Source organism: Sceloporus undulatus, chromosome 2 (assembly GCF_019175285.1).
Source record: "Sceloporus undulatus isolate JIND9_A2432 ecotype Alabama chromosome 2, SceUnd_v1.1, whole genome shotgun sequence".
NCBI lineage: Eukaryota > Metazoa > Chordata > Lepidosauria > Squamata > Phrynosomatidae > Sceloporus > Sceloporus undulatus.
This window is the reverse complement of record NC_056523.1, coordinates 84505077-84528565: the sequence shown is the minus strand read 5'-3', so window position 1 is coordinate 84528565 and position 23489 is coordinate 84505077.

Sequence of the window (23489 nt, the reverse complement as noted above, 5' to 3'; positions counted from 1 at the left end):
ACAAATGATCTTACATTGGCATTCTATCCTATCTATATGACTGATAATATCAAATTAAAGTTCAGTGCATCATCTTTTGCTTTATTTTTATAAGATCTTTATTATACTAAGAAGAGGGGGGGGGGAGAAACTACGATAGCAACTGCTTAAACTTGTTTGGAGTGTTCCAGTAGATGTGATCACTAAATTGTTGTTCCCTTAGTAAGAAAATGATTACAGAGTAAATATCACTGAACTGAGCCACAATTTTAAAGTGACCAAGTAATGACTAAATGAGGAAGGCCTATGAGCTTGCAGTTTGAGGAACATAGCTACTGTTAATAAATAAATAAATATTGTGAAACAGAGAGCAGGGCATCTTATATCACTAATATAAGTCTGCTTCAAGAATCTCTAATTATTAGATAGGAACTGCTGTAGGCTTTAGTGTTTGAGATAAGTCAAATCTGTTTTGCAAAGCTTCCCAGGAGTAAAATCTATAAACAAAATAGTTTTGTTTGAAGAACTGTTTTATTAAATATAACTATTAATTGCTGTGAAAATGGGGGAAGTGTGCAAATATTTATGACACGGTAAGCTGAAAATACAGATATAACCTAGAAAGAGTGTTCATGGCTCATTGCAAAAACTCAGCGAAGCTGCACAATTCAAGGAGTTCTGGGCTTTGTACAGTTACAAGGATAATTCACAATGAATTATTGATCGAATGAATCTTGCATCTTTCTCACTCTCGCTCTCTTTTTTGTCCTGTTAGCAAATTGTCTGCAAGAAGAGTGTGAAATTTTCAGATGAATTAATTATGGGTCTGATCCAGGGTCCATGAAGACGAGGTTTAAGTTTGTTTGGACTGAATAGGATCGAATAAAACATAGATCAATTCCTGCTTAACATCATTCACCAGTCCTCTTAATCACTTTCCAGTTTCTGAAGAAAGTACAGAAAAGCTGCTAAATGAGGATTTTATGAAGATCCTTTATTCAGAAGCACATTATCCTACACCTTCACAATTCTTTCCCTTTTTATTTATTTTACAATGTTTACCATTAAAGATATGATGATATCATAATTAATGAAAATAATAATTTCAGTGGGCTGACAGCACAGATACATCAATTGTTGACAGTGATATCCTACATGAAATTCTGACTCTAGACATGCGTTGGCATAGCATTGTCCTGAACAATCCATACTATTATAAAAGTTGCAACACTGATTAAAATCTAATGAAAAATCTCCAGTTTGAACCTACAGTTAATATGGAGACTGAAAACACTGATAAATGTTTCAGGATTTCAGCCATTGGTCAAGTCATACAAAAAATACCCTTTACTGGAGTTTTTAGGATTAGATGTTCTAAATTAGATAAAAGTATTAGGAAAAAAATCTACAGTACCAGAAATCATATACAAAGCTTATGTGCAGTTTGAAATCCAGAATGTAACTCATTAAAGAGAAAAGATCAGCAAATGGGTAAGTATATTGGGAGGTGAAATTTTTGTTTTCACAATGTTTCTAGAAAATGTTCTGCACTTTCTAATTTTGTGTTGTTCTCTGAGCAAGCTTCCCTCCTTTTTCCGGCTAGATGGCGCTGCTTTCTAACAAAAGTTACTTTGGGACTGCCTTGTATAGTAAAAACTCTGCAAACCAGTAAAAAGAAAAGTTTTGGTCAGCCTGGTTACCAATAAACAATTATAATAATCACAATAATAATAAAGAAGAGAAAGGATGCTGATAATAATGATAACAACAACACCGTTACCACCACCACCACCACCACCACCACAGTGAAATTTCACATTATACTTGTACAAACTGATATATTGTTGTTGTTATTTATATGTTGCCTTTCTCCAGGAGTGGGACCCAAGGCAGCTCATTAAAATATTAACTCATGTTGGATTAATCTATCAGATTTGTTACCTTTATCAATATTTCTTATTTTTTCGTTGATCAATTCATTCTATCCTATTTCTGTATCAGTTTGCAAACATTTTTTTAAAGCCAGCACTTAAATTTGTATAGATGTTTGTTTGTAAACTTTTAAATATTTTTTTGCATACAACTTTGCCTAATATACAGATTTTTGGTAAGCAGTATTGCCTTATATAATGCCTTTTTGCACATTTCTTGCACATCCATAGAGAATTGTGTGTGCAAATTATACTAATATATGCATTTCCCTAATATGCAGCACATTTTTTGTTTGGAGAGCTGCACCATAAAATCTGGAAAAAGGCAGGTATAACAGGACAACTGGTAAATTCATTTCAAGTACATGATCTGAATGAAATTTTCTCCCATTGCTAATTTGTAAAAAGCATGAAGCTGTGTCACTTACAAGAGATATTGGTTTAGCTTGTCTTCTGCTTTCCAAGGACGCAGGTAATAAAGTCATTAAAAACAAAACATTATGAAAACTGCACACAATCCTGACAAAGTTAAATATTTCTGAAATCCCACTAATTTTGGTTAGAATGATTTGTGCACCTGCTTAAACCTCCTTTTCGAACCAATAGAATATAAACAGATTACACTCGTTGAAATAAATAGTTCAAGATTTTTGTTACCTTGGTTCAGTCATTAATCAGAATGGAGACTGCAGTCAAGAAATCAGAAGGCTAGAACTTACAAGGGCAGCTATGAAGAAACTAGACAAGATCATGACTTGTAAATCTGTATCATCAAATGTCTGAGTCAGAATCATCCATGCCATTGTATTTCCAGTTTCAATGGATTGTTGTGAAAGCTGGACTGTCAAGAAAACTGATAGGAAGAAAATCAACTCCTTTGAGATGTGGTGCAGGAGAAAAGTTCTACAGATACTATGGACTGCTAAAAAACAAATAAATGAAACCTGAACTCTCCTTGGAGATGATTAAACAGAGACTGTTGTACTTTGGCCATACCATGAGAAAACACAACTCACTAAAATACAACAATGCTTGGTATGGTAGAAGGCAGTAGGAAAAGTAGAAGACCATATTATAGGGGGATAGATCAATCAAGGAATTAATGGCCCTGAATCTGTAGGACCTGAACAGGACTGTTGATGATGGGGTGACTTGAAGGTCTCTTTATTCATAGGGTTGCCATAAATACAAGTTGACTTGGGGGCAGTTAACAACAAACACTTAGAACAGTGGTCCCCAAACTATGCTCTTTAAGAAACTTTGGACTTCAGCACTCAGAAGCCTCAGCTATGTTGACCAATAGTCTGGGGTTCTGAGAGCTGATGTCCAAAATCCCTTACAGAGCACAGTTTGGGGACCATAGACTTAGGATATTGTATATATATGGATTTATATTCTATAGTCCTAAAAGAAACCATCCTTAAAGTTGTGCATAGATAGTACCCCACACTACTACAACTTGCACATATTATTAAGAACCCCACCTCGAGCTATTGGAGAGGATGTAGTGATAGAGATACCTTTCTGCACATGTGGTATAATTGTCCAAAAGTATTAACATTTTGGCTCTCCAAGTTAATTTAGCTTTGCAAGTCACTGAGCAAAAAATTGTCCCTCTCCCAGAACTTTTATTGCTTTCAGTGTTTCCTAATGAAAACAAGACATATAAAGATACTATATTTTTTGTTGGCGTTGGCCAGGGTTGAGATTGCCAGGACTTGGAAAACTGGGAGGGTCAATATGACTGATTGATGGTCCTGATTTCAGAATTTTTGGCTCATGGTAAAGCTCACTGATCAGTCTAGAAAATTGTGTGGTTGTATTCCTCCCCTGCTTTTTGTAGAACGATGGTCTCCACTTATAGCTTATCTCTGTCATGTATCCCTCAGATCCAGACCACAGCCAAGGCTTGTAGATTCTTTTTATACAACATTGCCAAAATCTGACCATATCTCTCCGCCTCTACTGCCAAGACTCTGGTCCATGCCCTAGTGGTCTCACAACTTGATTACTGTAACATCCTCCTGGCTGGGCTTCCTCTTTCTCACCTCCGTCCTTTAATTTCTGTCCAGCTGCACGCATTATCACATCCGCCCACCGTTCTGACCATATCTCTCCTTTGTTGGCATTCCTTCACTGGCTCCCCCTCCCTTACTGTATTCAGTATAAGCTCCTGCTGTTGATGTTTAAAGCCCTCCATGGGCTAGCCCCTCCTTATTTATCTGACCTTCTTTCTCCTCACCTTCCCACTCGGGCCCTCCGTTCTGGTAGTCAAGGTTGGCCGTCTCAGCCCAGGATTTCCTCTGCCCCATCTCAGATTCACCCCTTTTCACTTGCTGCCCCTCACTCCTGGAACCTTCTTCTCCCGAGAGCAAGGGCCATCACTTCTTTAACCAGCTTCAAAACGGAGTTGAAGACCATCCTGTTCAGAGAAGCATTCCCAGGCATTGCGTGATTATCATTTGCTATGTGATGTTCTTTTGTTCCCTGTTTTATTGAACCATTTCCTGTATTGCATATGTATTATCCTATTATCTTGTAGATTGTATGCCATAGGCAGGCTTTCTCCTACATATTTATTGTTTTATGTACAGCACTGTGCAAATCTACAGCGCTAAATAAATAAATAAATAAAAATAATAATCTCAATGATGTCAGAGCAGAAGAAGGTCTTCCTTTGTAAAATGGCTCCCTTTGGATGGACATGTTGGCACAAAGGTGGCATCTCTGTGCTCTGAGTCCATCCCTCTTTTCTATGTAATTCTGCTTTTTTACATGCCACGTGACCCTGAATCAGCCTGGGGGTGGAGTCAGGGCATGGCATCCATACAATGTATACCCCGACTTTGTCCCCATGGCAGCGTGACGTCACGCACCACTCCACACGGCATGCTGTGCCACAGCACTCTTTTGACACTGTATTTACATGATGTAGCACCAATGGAGTGCCTTAAAGCTGCAGTGCCATGGCTATCGCACCCTTTTCAGGAAAGCAGCTCCTTTTTGTGCCCTGGAAAAGACAGATCAGGGCTGCAGCATGTGGTTACCACAGCCCTGATCCAACACAGCTGGAGGTGGCTGCAGGCTGCCCCTTAGGTGCAGCCTGCATAGCCTCAAAGAGCCTAAAATATGCTATCCTTTTACCTTTCCATGATGTTTGAACATGTTTTAAACAGTTATAGTTTACTGCTTTTTAAACATAACTTTAAATACTTTTGTATCAAATAGGTTTTAATCTGCATTTTATTTTAATTTGTTTTGTAAACCATCATGGGGAAGGATATAAGTTAAATAAAAATAAGTAAATATTATGGCAAAAAGAATTAAACACTTCCCCCCTCAAAACGGACAAATCTAAAACAAACCACCCAAAATGATAGACATATTTCTGCTCTGATTGAAATTCTCACTAACTCACCAAGTGATATGCATGTGGTTCCTTTTCATCCAAGTGCAGTTTTCAATGCTGCCTTCCTCCATCAGGTCAATCAGAATATTACTCAGGCTGTGCAGAAATTTCTTTGTGTGTGTGTGTGTGTGTATGTGGTTTGCTACATAGGCCTGGCCTGCTGTTGCTGTTATTGTGTATCATCAAGTGTTTTCTGACTTATGATGACTTGGAGCCAACCCTATCACAGAGTTTTCTTTGCAAGATTTGTCCTCTTACTTGACTGAAAAAATAATACAAGCACTACTTAACATTTGTATATCTCATACAACAAAACAGAGTGCTTCACTCACATTATGCTGTCTGCTTTATTGGCTGAGCAGTTATGTGCAGATTTATAAAAAATCAGGCCAAAGTGACTTTCTTTGAATTCTCACACTGAGTTCCAAACTCTTGGCTGCATTCTCCTAAATTTGGCTTCTTTAGCAAACATATCCAGTATAGGTTTGTGACTTAGACAATATTTTCCTTGATTCCTTCCAGACAAAACCAACTTGGTGCCCTCCAGATATTTGTACTACAACTCCCATCAGCCCCAGCCAGAATGACCTAAGGATGGGTATGATAAGAGTTTTAGCCCCAAACCATGTGAAGGATATCAAGTTGAAGAAAGCTGCCCTAGCATGTAATTTTCATATACACAGTCATGCTTGTTAGTCACCGTCCAGCTTTTCACCACAACATAATCTGCATTCTTTTGTTGTCTTCTCCCACTGTCTACAGTTCAGCTGTTTGAAACACATATCTGCTCAAGTTATATTTTTGAAGAAGAGAATCCACATTATTTCTTTTTAGACATTACAAACCCGCTCCAATTCTGGCTACACTGGCCAGTACAAAAATAAAAAATGTGAGATCCTGGGAGCTGTAATGTTGATAGTCCCCTTCTCCAAGCTGCATCCGAAGGAAGGAAGAGTCTGAAACAGGTGAAATAGGGACACACTGCTGAGCTATCATGGCTTTTTGATGCCCACAAAAACCTTCCATTTGTCTCAGTTGCAACTGTGACCTCTGAAAGGCTGGACCCTGGTGCATTACATCAACAGCAGCCTAGTTCCACTGAGAGATTCCCTCACAATTGCCTCAATGATTATATGGATCCTCAATTGGGTTTAGCTCTCTTTTGGTGCAAACTGATACTTTGTGATTTCCTGGTATGAACTGGTATCTGTATGTAGAGAATGTACTCCAGCTGTTTGAAAGAGGGCTGCTGGGATGGCACAAATCAAGGCAGTGCGGATTCATAGTTATACTATAATTTCAAGTAGGAGTAAAGAAAGGGAAACCCCTGGACCACATGTACTCCCAAGGCTGTCTTTGTGGTCTCTGTCTTTATGTGTATCATATTGTGTTAACTGACGAAAATGTAGTTATTTATTTACTACAGCCCTCTTCACTATAGGAAAATCTATATCTGTGGGACAGCCTACAGAGGTTCAGTGCTACAGACAGCCATTCTCAGTATACATGTTCAAATGAAAAATGATAAAGGGACAGTGGATCTCATCCCTCTTCCTTTTCCTCCTCATCTGCAGAGCATATATGATTTGTGAGTACCTGAAAGGGATTTTCAAATTGGTCTCTGTGTGTCTCTGTGTGTATATGCCTTCAAGTCTCTGGTTGGCTTTTGGGAACCCCATGAATTTCATAGGATTTTCTTACACAAGGAATACCAGAAATAACTTCCCAATCTGTTTGCCTTGAAAACTGAGGATGTATTGCTTTGAGGGAAGGTGCTTCTTTCCCCTCCTGAGTAAATTTCCTTCTGAAGTTGGTGCTCTTTTCAGGGCTTCTTCTCTCTTACCTCCCACCATTGAACTAGCAGCAGTTTGGGCTGAGATGAGATTTAAATTAGAAAAAAGGGTGGAATGTTTTTCTAAAAAAAGTAAAAAATAAAAAATATCACTCTCAGCATCATTTTCAAAGCAACCAGCCTGAATGTCTAATTAGTTCGGCCCCAAAGTGAGTTATAAACTATGAGGAGGATGAAAGGGTAGAAAGAAGGGCAAGGAGGTGAGTCTCAGATGGACAATGGGGGGAAAAGGTGAAGGAAGATGGAAGCAGGAGGGACCCAAAAGGAAAAGAAAAGGAAAAGAACTTTTTTGCTTTTCAAAAAATAAAATAAGAAATGTAACGCAGGAGTAGTTGGAAAGACTACATTGTGGGTATCCACTTTTTAGTAGATGTAAAAAAGCACTTGTAATGTATAAATCCTGGTATTTAATTTTAGAAATGTATTTATTTTTTTTAAAAAAATAACCATAATGGCTTTAAAGTAGAAATAGTGGCAGCTAGTAGCATCCATTTCATGGGGGTGGATTATTGATTTCAGCCCAGAGTTTTGTCTCAACTGTAAAACAGCTACCTAATCCATGGATGCTCAAGTCCCATTAAATATAATGGCATAGCAAAGTGGTATCCCTATATAAAATGGAAATCAAGGTTTGCTATTTGGAATTTACACTTAAAAAATATTTTCAAACCATGGATGCTTGAATCTATGGGTGCTTGAATCCGTGGATAAGGAGGGCCAACTGTACTGGTACAATTAGAATCTCACCCTACCATTTACTTGGGAGTGAATTTGCTCTCCCCGGCCATTGGCTGGAGGCTGACACCAACCTCATGGTGCCAGTATAGATTCTAGGAACATGCTTTGTCCAGGCTTTGACCTCTTTCACCTTCAGAAGTCTGCCACCCTCCCAGCTTTATCGCAGGATAGCATTCAGAGTTGTATAGGATTTTTTGACCTAACTGTCTTTGGACTTTTTCTTAAAAAAACTACTTCATGCTATATTGGATCTTCTACGCCCCCTGCTCCCCACATTTGTTCTGTTTGGCTAAGTTATTGTCACAACTGGAAGATTGTGGGCAGTTGCGTGCCTCCTGAGGCACTGTCAGGTGAGGAAATTTGTCCACAGTTCTCTCATTGCTCCATATTTCATCATGAGGCAGGTTTTTTTTTTTTTTTGCCCCAGATGGGACACCCCCTACAAGAATGCTAACCAGTGCCATCAGGTAGGAGGTTACCTGGGATTCTCTGTTCCCCTTTACATTCAGAAGGCCAGGAGTTTAACCCTTAATCCTGTTGTTAATGTTGGAGTAGACCCATTGAATTAATTGAACTTATATAAGACTTACCAAGTTATTGTTGATTGAAAGGGTCTATTCTAGTTGGAGCTAGCAATAGAATTTAGGTCAGAATCCTTGAGCTAAAACCAGTTAGTTCTAGTTCTAATAGATCCATTGAAAGCAATCTGACTTTTGTCCATAATGAGTAACAAGTTCCATTCATTTCAGTTAAGTCTGCTGTAGCTGAGACTAACATTGGATTCAGCCCCCGACACCTATAAGTAAGGTTGAAAAAGACCCATGTCAGAAACCATGGAAAGCCATTGCCTCCAAGGACTTAAAGTTATTTAGAGGGTTAGGAGATGTGAGTATCCAGCATCTCTTTTGCTTTCCAAAGAAGTCCATCCCACTTAAATGCCTGCTACTTCATCTGAAATGTAAGTTCTTTATATCTGGGTGCCTGGAAGAGCTAAAACCTGTCGTGCCCCAATTTTACTCCACATGTGTACTCGTATGGCAGCAGTTTTACCCCCTTCTGCACGTCCAATAACAACTTTTTGGGGATTTAAATTAGGAAAATATTGCAAGGTACTATGAACTTGATCAGATTTTGGTCACTTTGGTGATTGCCAAAAACAACAAAGACATCTTGATCATGCCATACCACATTTGATTGACCAATCATAACTTCATATGAATATATGTCCAGATCATTCCTGCTTGTTGTTGCTGAGTGCATTTTTGACTTAAGGAAACCCCAAAGCAAACTGATCACGGAGGTTTCTTGGCAAAATTTGCTCAGAGAAGGTTTATCCTTGTCTTCCTCTGAGGCTGAGAGAGTGTGACTTGCCCAAGGTCACCCAGTCAGTTTCCATGGCTGAGCAGGGATTCAGACCCTGATCTCCAGAGTCATAGTCCAATGCTCATACCACTACAACCATATTGGGTCTTGTCCGGCTTGTTATTTATATTTATTTTGAATGAAGGGCTCCCAATTCTCCATAATGGCTTGTGCTATATATCTGTATGCATTACTTGCAAATTTGTTTTAATAGGGAATCTGTTCACAGAATTTGGAAGTAACACATTAGAAAGAACAAACAATGAATAACTTGTAATTAGTCCCTTTCCCCAGTAATCAAAGCATAACTACTTGACATTACAGTATATTGGGATAAATTTACTCTTTGTGGTATAACTTTTAGTTACTTTTATACTTACAGTTATTTAATGAGGGTTATAACCTCACCAAATGGTAGAGGAGAAACAAAACATGGATCAATTGCTGGCTTAGGCTGTGTTTTGCTTTGTGTCTTATTCTTTTGTGGAGGTTGAAGTGATTACAGAGTAGCTTGGGGGGCAGGGGCTGTTAGATATTTTTCAAAAAATAAAGGTAACCAAAATAGAAAAACAAAGAAGTACTTTCCAAAACAGCAACTATATCACCAAAAAGCTATTGGGGTAGGCTTTCCCTTTGGAACAGTAACCAGTAACTTTTAAAAATAACTTTCCATGTTGTGTCAATTTATATGTAATAAATGTCTCTAAAGAAAAAAAAGGAAAGGAGGAAACAAGGGAATAAGGGAGGAAATGGTGCTTGGTCAATGTACAAACTCTTTTTTAATGCATCATTTGATGCAAGGTCATGTATTTTACAGGCTGCTTGGGGACTATGTTTCTACTCTTTTAATCTGATATTCAAGATTGCAAATGTATGGATATGTGTATAAGATACATAACAGCAATAATATGTTCTAATTGTTTTCTGGTCACTATATTTACCCTGAAGTCTGATTCCAAAAACTGTATTTGTAGAGGCAAATTTGGTGACATATGTTTTTGTCCCCAGCTTTCCCTGATCCTATGTTTATTTACGTCTCTCATTCTGGAATAATTAATGCAGAATGTTTGCACAATCGCTAATGGTGGCTGGATGAAACCACCTTCAAATGTTCTTTGAAGGGATTAAAAATGCCCTATTTCCCTTCTCTGCTAACAAAAGAGTACAGTATAACTATCACTGGAATCATACTGATCTGGTTATTATTTCTGGAGATGAACGGTATATACAGTTTTATAAAAACAATTGAATTTAGATTTTATTTAGAATTTTTTTTGGGTCACTTTCAGCATTTTGGGCAACAAACAATAAACTCTCCAAAACACAAGCAAAAACAACCACCTGACCAAACAAACAAAAAACCTCCACAAAACCCCTACAGATGAAATGGCATCCTGTTGTGAAGTTAGCTAGCTTCAAATCATCTCAAACTCTCCAGTATTCCACAGATGAAAACCAGGACACATGTAGCCAAACAATATTTGAGCTGGTCAAGATGACAAAAGTTATTTAAGTGAAAGAGCACACAAGATAAGAGAAGCTGCAGCAGTTTGTTTTCCCTGTGCCTAATGGGAAAACAGGACTCCATCTTTTCACTCCTCTCCCCTCTGCTGAGCTATTTGAGCACAAGTTACTTTTCCAGTCTGAACACAGCTATAGTAAAATGAGAACAAAGGGGGGAAGTGGGAGAAGGATGGGGAGAGAAACTAGGATATTTTAAAAACAGCTTAAAAAGTGTGATGATGGAGGATCAATTGGGACCGCCCCTGCCAAAGCAGGGCAATTTGAAGATATGGTGGGCCCCTGGTATCTGCTGGAGTTTGGTTCCAGGACTCACTGTGGATACCAAAATTTGTGGATCTCAAGCCCCATTATATACAACGGCATAGCAAAATGGTGTTCCCATATATAAAATGGCAAAATCAAGGTTTGCTGTTTGGAATGTGTTGTTGTTGTTGTTGTTGTTGTTGTTGTTGTGTTCAGGCTGTGGATTCTTGAATCTATGGATACAGAGGGCCAATTGTTTAGTCCCTGGCTTTCCAGATTTCAGGCAGACTAGACTTCAGCTAGACTACTGAATCATCACTAGTCTATCTGGCTTTCTAACTAATTATTCTTAATGTCTCTTTATAACTGGATAGAAAACATCATGAAGATGAATGATTTCTAATCCAAGCCACCTTGATTTCTAATGCACCATGCTGATATAATTCTGGGGTTCCCCAATCCTTGCTTTTGAGGGTCAGTGGAAAAAGGCCAGAGAAACAGCCCAAACTCAGTCACTGATTCTTTCATTCTTGCCCATCATACAGACCCCTTGCTGGTCTTTCATTACTACCAATTCTTTGAAAGGGGGGAGGTGGCAGCGAAGATTAAGGTCATCAAGATAATGCAAAGAATATTCAAACTGGAAGCAGAGCATGAGTTGGGGTGGAGGATGGAAGAGGCCTGTTTTTCTAATAGTAAGCAATCAGGCTACAGGAGGATGTAATTTGCAGATTAGGAAACTGAACAAAGGGGATAAAATCAACTTTATAGTAGTGGAAGGGGTGGAGAGAAACTTTGTTTGAAGGGGATAAAATAAAAATTGGAAAGAAAACCACCATAAAAGAGTTCTGTTTGATACAATCTGACAGCTGATTTAAACTGAGTTGGAAATACCAGCAAATAAGAAGCAGCATCTCTCTCTCTTTCCCTTTCTCTCCCTCCCCATGGTATAAACTGGAGTGTGGCCAAAGTTTGATAGTCCAGGCAGCCAGTTCCCAGAGTGTGGGTGGAGATGGTGCAGAGGAAGGGACAAGAATGTTGTGCTCTGAAGCAAGTTCAGTCTTTTCCTCTCTTCACTGTCAATCCATAAATCAGGGTAGGAAGGGAAAACAACTCCTCTACTCCTCAAACACTACAGAAAGTGCTGAAGCTTACTTATCTTTTCAGGACTCAGAGACCTAATGGGTGTTAAATTTTGTTACTTGTGGAACATAACCATTTCATGTCATGCTGAAGAGGCCAGACAGAAATTAGAGACTTGATTGTCACAAAGCTCTTGATTCTTTCTCTGGAAGCCATTTCCTCTAAGGATATAGATATACTTACCCTCCAGGGCCATTCACTTGTGCTACATTGTGACCATAAAGCAGTGATCCCCTATCAAGCTGTTTCTGAGGCCAGGGCCTAAATTTATTTGCCAGGGCCAACTAGAACAAATCCATTGAATCAATAGACTCAGTTTAATGCTCTGTTGGTTGACCATTTAGCAAATTTTTCCATAGATTGTCTCTATTTGAGATTAACTCACAAATGAATTGAGACCAAGGAGTCCCAAACTCTGTAAACCTTTCCTTTCAGGGTAAGTCCTTAATTCTGTGATGAGAAACCTCTGGACTTCCACATATTTTTGACTGCAACTCCCACCCACCCTGATCTTTTAGTCTTCTTGGTTGGGCTAATAGGAGTTTGAGTCTAACAACAGTTAGAGCGCTGTTGGTGGTTGATCTATATTATCTTATTTGCTATTGGCAAGAAAAACATTCATAACTTTCTGATATTGCTTCCAGCAAAAAGCAGCCAGGACAGATCAGGTACCCAAAGCTGACTCCCTCCCCACCCCAGTATTTTCAAGAAATGTTTTCCTGGTTATTCAATGCATAAAGAGCCTTGGGAGTATACAAATTCCTCCACCACTAACTGCTGCAAAGCCTGAATGTTTAAATTTATACATGGAGTGCAGATGTGTTGTAATAGTTGAAAATGGGTATTACAACTTCTGCCTTGAACCCTGGGGTAATAATAATCAAAAATATTTCAAATTTTGTAGAAGTTGTTTGGGAAAATAACTAAATATGCATTAGAAGGAAAAAGGGAGAAACATGTAAATGAGCTAGTAAAATGAATATTTAAAAACCAAAACCCAAAAAACAATGTTACTTTGCTGGCTAAGATCAGCAAGATTATTTTCCGAGTTTTCAGATTTGCTGATAATATTTAGGTTAAATAGCCCCTTTACATAAAATGAAACAGGTAGTGTCTTAATGCCAGTATATAAAAAAGGACTTGTTTTATATCTGGAAGTTTTCCTGCAGTTATCTTTCAAAACAAATAAACAACAACAACAACAAATGGTCAGAACTGATTTGGATCTGAAATAGCTGCTACTTCTGCCAAAAAATAAAAATAAAAATAAATAAAATCCACCTTCCAGAAAAGAAACAAACTGAGATGAGCCTAGCCATTTCCAGTTGATCTGTATTGGGCTCAGAGATACAAAGGCTTCTTTATTTGGATTATCATGCTCAGAATGTACTAACAAGCATCTGATTTGAACCAGGCTCACCAAGCTATCTCTTCTCATGTGTGACTTCCATCCAAATACCATCTCTCCCATACTCTGAGTCTAACCTGACATAGGACTTTTTCACATGGAGACATGCATTACCATTCCAAAAGAAGAAGAAAGTGGGGCCAATTTGGAAATGCACGAAATTTTGTACTAGCTCATCACACACACAGACGAGAACAGCATCCATCCAAAAGAGAAAGCAGTGCCAATATGAATGAATCTATCAGATGAGTACATACTGATTGGTTTTCTATTGTGAATTAACATGATTGCACCTGTACCAGAGACACATGGGGCATTTCCCACCCTCCCCAGGTCCTGGGGGCTCCTCCACAGCCTTTTCTGGGGATGCGCAGTGCATTTCCTGCCCTCCCCGGTTTTGGAGGCTCTTCCCCAGCCCTTCCCAGGGGCACATGGGGGTGCACAGGGGCATTCTGGCTATTTGCGCAAGCTCCTGCAATTCCCACACCGCATGTCCTGTCCCCATAAGTCCCACCCCATGCCAGGACTGACTGCACCGGGTGACACCAATCCTAGAAATGCCACAGTAGTTGAGTATATATGGTAATCTAATCTATTAAATAGACTTTACAATAAGTGGAATAACAGAACATTTTTGCTCTGCCTGACATTGAGCTCAATGTATGTTGGTGGTTTACACATTTGGTGGTTTACATAGTTAAAAAATAGTATGTGTGTATACTGATGAATATATTAGTAATAAAAGCTTATCTATTTTGTATTATCTCTATTGTCACTTATTTATCTGAACACATTTACAAAAACGTCCACCAACATTAAAAATGACAAAAGGAAAGAGGCTGCTGATGTTTGCTTTTGCATTGCTGCAATAATGCTGTAGAGCTAGCTTGTCTTATTTAAATGAAGACTTTAGGAAACCTCTAATTTTCCACTTTATTTAGCATCAGTTCATGTCACATCAAATTCTCCTGTACTGAACTGGAACTTGTATATTACCCTACTGAAGATTTATTTTAAAATATATGCATAGGAGGGGATAACCCCATTTCCATGCTAAAGTTGCCTTAGCATCCCAGATGACTTGATCTTGCATACCAATGTTATACACATGATAGAGCAGAGTCTGCAGAAGCTGAGTCAGTGATGTTATGTGCCTCCAGTCAATCTCTGCTTTCCAGAACAGGGATAACATTTGGACTCTTCAAAAGCTTTGTGTTGTGGGGATACTTTCACTGGAAAATTCTTTTTGAAGATACCAAACACTCAGTTTCTGAGACAACCTCTGCTTCTACTTAGTACATAAGGGCATGTCTAGGAAATCAGTGTGGTGTAGTGGTGTGAGCACTGAACAACAACTCTGGAGGTCAGAGTTCTCCCTGCTAAACCTTGGAACCCCACTGAGTGACGCTGGGCAATTCACTCTCTCTCAGCCTTTGAGGAAGGCAGTGGCAAACCTCTTTTGAATAAATCTTGCCCAGAAAACCCAGTGGTAGCTTTGCTTTAGGGTCACCATAATTTGGAAATGACTTAAAGTCATTCTGTCTAGTGATATTTTATTTATTTATTCAAAATATTTCTCTTTTGCCTCTGATTGTGAGAGCACATCATTAAAATAACATGAACAATTTAAAACAGTTCCAGATAAAATGATAGAATAATTTAAATAGGATAAAAACATATTAAACAAATTACCAGGTTGAAGCAGCAGAAAAGGCTTAAACAGTTAAAACCATGTATAGGCACACTTTAAGAAGTAGTACAATTAGGCTCCAATGGCTTTAATAAAAAGCCATGTTTTTACTCAGCATCTTAAAGAGACTATCATTGATGTTTTTATCCAAATCAACAAAGGGGAGTGTGATCCATAAATGGGTGCCCCAGCACAGAAGGCCCTCTCTGTGTGATGTACCATGCCCCTGTATGATGTACCATGTTCACGAATAGAAGATGAATATGACCTTGGATATGACTGTTTGGACCATGGATTTTATCCAGCTTTGGACATTTGTAGAGAAGAAACTAGTTCTGGAATTAGAGTCTACAGATAGACTTGAGAACTTTCCTATACAGTATCAAGTCAATTCTTTCCTATCATCACAGTTAGTTTTGATCAAAGTTGGTCACAGGAGCAATTAAGGCTTCAATCCACCCTTTGTGTCATATTTCTTCACTTCTAAGTGGACCAAAAAGAGACAGGTGCAAAGATGATGCTGAACATGCAATCACAGATCATTCCAACAAGAACGAAAAGGTGGGTCATGTCTGAAAAGGCTCAGGGGCTGAATAAGGAGCTTTCAAGTGAGTTGAGATTTTAAAGGGACACATGCAAGCGAATCACTAAGGAAGAGTACAAAAAGAAGCCAAAATCTGTTAAAGCTCAGAAAGAACCCAGGCTTTCAGAAGAGGGTAAAAATTATAAAATGGCTTATTTCTCAACTATTTTCAGATGAAGAACAAGAAAGTGATAGGTTTGCTTGTGAAGAAGATGGAGAAATACTAATTAGTGACAGAGAAGGCAGAACAGTTCAATATGTACTTGGGCATTCTTTTTTTCTCAAAAGGAAAACAGTTTTCAAACTGGTGGAAATAGAATAAATTAAGTAACAAGGGGGCTGCTACCCAAGCTAGGTGCAGGGACACAAGGTCATCTTAAAGGAATGCAGGTCTTCAGGGATGAATGAACTTCATACAAAGGTGCTATAGGAACTAATTCAAGGTTTAATTTCAGAGCCTCTGCCTACAGTATTTGAGAATTCTTCTACAAGAGGCTGATGCAACTGCAGGCTGGAACATCTAACTGGGAAGGGTAGCTAATAGCTTGGATGACAGAATCAAGATTCAGGATGACCATAACAGATTCACAAACTGGACCAAAATTAATTTTGACAGATTAAAATGTAAAGTTGTACATTTAGGTGTGAAAAATCAGATGTACAAATATAGGATGATTGACATCTGAAAGCAGTGTATATGAAAAAGATCTAAGGCATCAGTAGACCAATAAATTAATCATGAGTCAACAATGAGCAAGTATACTACAGGCTGTGGGAACAGAATGATAGTGTATAGACTGAGGGATGCAATAGTACTACCCTATTTGGTGATGTTCTTACATGATTTAAAAGAAAGAATAAAAATCCATGTGACAGGGATGGTTTAGCTATGGATTTTTGGATTAACTGGGGTTTGAATTTAATGTTCCCTGGTATTCCAGTCCTTCTTATTCTAGAGTTTTGTGATTCTGTGAATATGTTAAGTACCACTATTATTTCTTGCCTTTAGAAGATGCAAGAGGAAACTGGTTGCAGTGTCACTGCTATATTTACTTAAGGAAGGGCCAAGAATTGTTTGTAACAATATGATTGGTGATGTACTACTACTATGAGCTGCTGTTATGTATTACTATTATGTTGCTATTATAGTAATACTGGTGTAATGCTAAGAGAGTAAAGTCAGCACTTGGTATCCATGAAGTCAACCATCCATGGCTTGAAAATATTTTAAAAATATATAAGTTCCAAAAAGCAAACTTTGATTTTGCCATTTGATTTAAGGCACACCATTTTATTACACCATTATATTTAATATGACTTGAACATCCATGGATTTTGATATCCACAGGGGATGCTGGAACCAAACCCCAGAAGATGCCAAGGGGCTTGCAGTATTTTATTCTGGTGTGAAGATTACCATAGTTTATTCTTTTGGATAATTATTGATGTTTGGATAACCAACATACTGCACACATGTGAGACAGAATAAGTTTCACCCTCTCCAAATATGTAAATAGATGGACAATCTTTTGTTATTTGATTTAAGAAAATACCTTTGAAATAACTGACTTGGAATGAAAAATAGGCACATATACTATTATAGATCAGGGCCTTTACCATTAAGCATCATAACCTTACTATGTCAGGAAGTACATTTTTGGTATCAGGAATTAGGAAACAGTAATTTAGGCATGGTATAGACTGTGGAAAAGGGGTAGTCCGCAGCCGCCCCTTTCTGCACTGGGTTGGGGGCAGGGCAGCCTCACTGGCAGCCCAGAGGCCACAACCCGGTGCTTTCCCAGGTCACAGAGAAGTGGCAAAATGGAGCTTCTCCGTGACCTGGAAAGAGGTGTCCATGGGGCTTCATGCCCCCGGACACTCCAACAGGCACAGTGAAGAGGAGAAAGGGGCCACTTGGCCCCTTTCTCCTTTGCATCACTGGCACGGCCATACAGAGGCCGCGCCAGAGATGTGCATATACAAAAGGTGCTCCCTTTCAGAGCTCCTTCCCACAACACTGAAAGGGTGCCCCAAGTGCCCTGCAGCATTGTGGGTGTGTCACTCACGCACCGGTCCATGTGGAGGCGGCACATGTGTGACGCCATCGTTGGATACGGTGTATGGACGGCGCACCTTCAAAATGGCACTGTCCATATGAACTAGGGCTGGGGAGTGTGCAGTTGTTGCGTGCTCCCCAGCCCTAGTTTTGGCCCAAGGATGGTGCTTCTGTGCTGTCTGTATCGGGCCTTAGTTACCCTATTTGGTATTATAGTATTTTTAAGGTGAGAAAGAAGGGGAAATGATTGGGAAATGTACTATAATAACATGATTGGCCTTGGTACAGTATTTTGACTTGGATGAGTGAGATCATTTGCTTCTTATCTCAGGCAGCAAAATATTTTGAGCTGATCCAGGTATAGATACACGGATCTGACATACATGAATGGGTCTGTCTCCCTGTTGTTTTACATACGTGACTGGGTCTGTCTCACTGTTGTTTTTGCAGTCAGTTCTATTTTGTTCTATAGCAGGTTAGATGAATAAATACACAACATCTTTTCAGCTCAGAGATGATAAGGTCTGAACAGAAAGGTCAGTGCTGCAGTTATATATTCTAGGGTATGTAACTGGGAAGAAATGTGAATCTTGAATCAGGGCTTTCATTTAATAATCACTTTGAGTAACAGAAATTCAAGATCTACATCACATATTAATATATAGGAATTGTTTTTAAAAAGAGGGAAATATCTGAAAACTGTTTTATTGGAAACTTTTACCCATGCTTCTGTTGCTTTAGTTAATCAAATTTTTCTATTGCTGCACTGGGAGTTTAACGCATTCCTGTAACTTCCTGTCTCAGTCCCAACGGTTTAAACATTATTTCATAATTAGCCTTTACAATTACGCTATATGTTTGAAAAAGGAGGGGAAGAAGTAGGAAAGTGGTTTTTCTTTCCCTTTTTACAAGCAGAATTACTGTTTCTATCTGGGGAGTTAAAAAAGTATGTGTGTATATCAGTAAGAAGAGTGAGCATTGATCTATTCAATTTTTATCTCCTCCTACTCATACAGGAAATGCTGACACGGGTGTTTGAGAGAGAGAGAGATGGTCTGAAGGCAAAAAACACTGTTGGAGATCTTAATTGAAAGCTTGACCCAGTCTTGAACACAGCACCATGGGTTAAAATGTGCTCATGTTTGCATCTAGCAGCATATCAGAAGAATGAGGATTCCTCTGTTGAGTTCTGCAGTCCTCCAATAGATGACAGGTCACCTGAGATACTAGTTTGCAGTTCATTTATTGTGTTACTGGTTTGCAGCACATATATCTCCTATGCAAGCATGCAAAAGAAACTGGTTGGCAATGATACTACGTATTATCTCAGAAATGCATTTCTATCTGATATTTCCAATGGATTTCTCAGTGATGAAAAAGTCTCCACTGACCTTGTCTATAATAAAGCTAAACTTAACTAATTTGGAATGATGCTATTGGACGTTCTGCCCTGCCCCAATTGAGGAAATGGACTATATGTAACCATATGTTAAGAATGCAGAGTAACAATCTGTTACAACACATCCTTTCACATAGAAATGTACACTGCAAAACATGTTTTTGTCCAGATGACAATGAAAATAAACAGCCAAGATTTTACATGGGAAGACATATGTGTATCATAGGGTTAAACCTTGGTAGCTATGTGTCATGACGCTACCTCCCAGAGCCCACCTTTTAAGCAGCACATCCCTTTAACATTCTCACATATGCTTTTAAATTGCAATTAAAGTTAGAAAACAGCACCATTAGTGATATTTATCACATGATATCACTCCAATCCACTGTTACTGTGCTTCCAAAGTGTAGTTAGAGTGCACATTTTCATTGATGGGGAAAACCATCAATAAGCTCCCGATCAAGCTGCTGTGCCACTAGTCCTCCTTCCGTGGCAGTTCCAAGATTGTGCACTCAGGTGGTGTCAGTCTCCTCCTCTCCCCCTCCCCCTGGTTAATTAAAAAAAAACCTGGTTCTTTCCCCACTTTCTTTTCTTTTCTTTTCTTTCATCATTGTTTCACTAAATCTCATTGCCATAACTCTGGAATTGCATTAAAAATAATAATAAAAACAACAACCCAAAAGACATGCTGGGTAGAGCAGGGAGGCAGGATTAAAGGGGAGTGCAGAAGAGAGCTTGAGGGATTACCAATGGCAGAAACAGGTTCAACTTCACTAGTGAACAGATGTGTGATCAGGAAAGCTCCCAAAATGGTTAGTATCCATTCCCTTTTACAAGCATGATGGTGATCAGAATGTGGCTAATGTGAGAAAGTCTGTAGTCATTTGCATGTTGTTGGAGACTGAGGGAGAGAAGGGGGACACATCCAACTATTTGCCTGTAATGTGACCCGCATCCAAAGAAGCCTCTGGGGATCCTTGTGAGTTCCTTGTACTGATGATGTCCTTGTACTGTGTCCAGCTACAAAAATAGCCAGATATGTCCCTGCTCATCTCCCCAATGTCCAACAAAATGGGAATGGCTGTGTTGGGAAGGGGATGCACTACTTAGAAAGTGTTTTTTGGGGGGGAATGTTGGCCATTGCATGGTTGAAGCAGAATTGTGACCTACACAAAAACCATAAAAATGAGTTGCAATGGTATAGGTCTGACTTATAAATTTGTACTATATTTTCTGGCATATAAGACTACTTTTTAACCCAGGAAAATCTTCTCAAAAGTCAGGGGTCATCTTATATGCTGGGTGTCAAATTACAGGGCAGGTGCTGAAACTTACGAGCTGGACTGGAGAATCTGCAGTTGCTGTATATGATGGGGGGAGCTCAAAAACGGCCACAGCCACATCCCCACAATATGCTGTGACCATATGCAAGCAGCAAGGGTGGCACTGTACAAGTACGGTAGAAGAAAATCCATTCACCAGGATTCATGGAAAGAAGTGACTTAATGTGGTCCCGATGATGAGGTGAGGAGGGTGTAACTGAAGGGTGGAGCAAGCTGCAGGCGACTGGGACGCCTGGAGTATAGAAAAAAGAGCCATGTTTGCGCTACCGCTCTGATGGTCTTGGAGACAAGGAAGGCTGGGCAGGCAGGGAGAGCTGACCAATCCAAGCAGGCTTTGTATACAACAAGTTTTCCTGCTAAGTACCTGCATGTCATAAGCATTGGAATTTAAATTACCATATTGAAATCAAATCTGATGTTTTTTAAAAATTTTATTTGGTGTGCATTGGTGTGGTAGTCTTATATGGAGTATATCCCAAATTCCATTTTAACTGGAAAGTTGGGGGTTGCTTATATGCCCAGTCGTCTTATACACCAGAAAATATGGTAATTCACTAACTGGATGTCAGCCTTTGTTTTTAAAAGCTGGACTTTACTTGTTTTTTAAAAAAGTTTTTTTTAAAAAAATGGTTTTAAATTATATATATAAAAACACCTTTAAAATAGTAGTGCAAAATGTAATTATTTCCCAGTAACATTTAAAAATGCAAAATACAATACAATACAGGGCTGTGGGTTTGCTTTTACTCTTTAATCACACAGTAAAAGAAAAGAGTTCATTGCAACAGGACCACTACCTAGCTGGATATTTCTGAAATGCCTTTTAAAGGAGAAAGCTAACTAGTTTGGTTCAGTCTGTTGCCAGTCTCCCTAGGGGCAATACATTTTGAGGGGTGTGCCTGAGCATGGAACAGTTAATTTCTGCCTTCAGCACCAAGTGTTGGGAAAAAAAGAAAAAGAAAATACAGGCAAGCAAGGAAAAATATTAGTCTATGTCTTTTGGAAGCCTCTGAAAAGATTTGTCTGAAGCATGTATTTTAATGGGAGCCATACAGGTGTTTTCAGAGCTGTTGAGAGCCTGAGAGCAGGCCTGGGGGCAAACCCAGGAATATCATATGGCATAATGTAACAAGAAACATTCTTCCACCACTCTGTATGCTTCAGTAGGAAAATGCAAATCAACTCATTTCCTCTTTTGAGGAGGACTTTAGATAAGGGGTCCTGGGGCAAAGTAACCCCTTCCACATTCCTTCTTCCATCAGCCATTCTCCTGCTTTCCCCTATAATGTGCTGTGGGGGTAACAGCATGCATTGAGATGAGGAAGCAGATGCATAATAATGAATTGGGGAAATAGGTGTAAGTGTATATGTGTGTGTGTGTGTCTATGAGCTTAAAAGAGTAGCTGCTGTTCTTGCCAATTCTAAGCGTGTTCAAAATCAGGTTGTCCCAAAGATTTCCTCAGAGCCAGTTCTACAATACTGTTGCTCATCCATTGACTATCTCTGTATGTATAGACTGAATTAATCTGAACTGAAAATCACTGAAACTTGAAGCCATCTTTTTCCCTCCAGTGAAAAGTGCAATAGGTATTGCAGCTCTAAACAGTCATGTGCATCATTGAATTGAGTAGTGGTTTGCTTCTTGGTTCATTTTTTCTTTGTTTTTATTTTGGTTCCTTTCAGATTTAAGAATAGAAGTCACTATCCTTTTTTTTAAATGGTGAAAACAGAAAACATATCCCTCCTAGACTTGTCTATATTAAGACTTTTTGTGGGCTATTCATTTGAGAGTAGTGGATACTGATTGTTGTTCTTGTTGTTACAATCACAATACATGTTATTTTTCTTACTTTAAAAAAAATCATAGGCTTAATAAAAAACAACATAAAACTTGAAAATTCCACTCAAAATGCCTAAAATATAATTTAATGTAGTAACTAGAAAACATTACTCATTACACCACACAAAGTAACATCTTATTCACTCATTATGCTATGTTTGAAATATAACATCTTTTTACTCCATTACCAAAAAAGGTAACTCATTATTGACAACTACACTGCTTTTAATGACAACTTTCAAACTCTGATGTTGTGGAAGTGGGCAGACTTCCTTTTGGTATTGATATCATTAAAAAAAAACAACACCTTTATTCACCTTTAGCTTCCCCTCCAAAAAATGAATGTTGGAGAAAATGAATGGAGGTTGACACAACATAGTCCTCTCTATGGCCCGGTACATACTTTCCTTGTTGTCTGGGCTGGTGGCGGCCTTTTTTCCTCCAGAGGGAAGCCGCAGCCACCAAATCGTGCGGCTTCCCTGCAGAGGAAAAAGCGGGTTCTTTTAAAGCCGCAAGGGTGGCGTAACAAGTGCGCCACTGGCGCACTGGTTATGTAAGCTCTGTGCGGCGCTTAAGTAACAATGATGGTGCTTGTGTATACAGGGCACCACCATTGTTATGGCGCTGCACCATACTAGGGTTAGGGACTGTGCGGTTGCTGCGCGGTCCCTTAACCCTAGTATGGCACCAGCACAGTGCTTTAGCACCGTCTGTACCATGCCTTTGTTTGACTTAATTTACCTATTGAATTTGGCTGGTACTGAAAGAAGAGGATGTTATTGGATTTGTTATTAGAGAATATATTTTCATAATTCACATGTTTCTTTTTAACCAGGATTAGAAGAATTTGAGTTAATTTGAGTTTTTGTGTTTTTTTTTTAAAAAAGAAAAATCAACCCACTGTTTCAAAGGACATGAAACAACTGGAGGAAAAGACAGAAATAAAATTGTGATCATTATAGTCCATATGCATTGCTTCCACTGCTCAA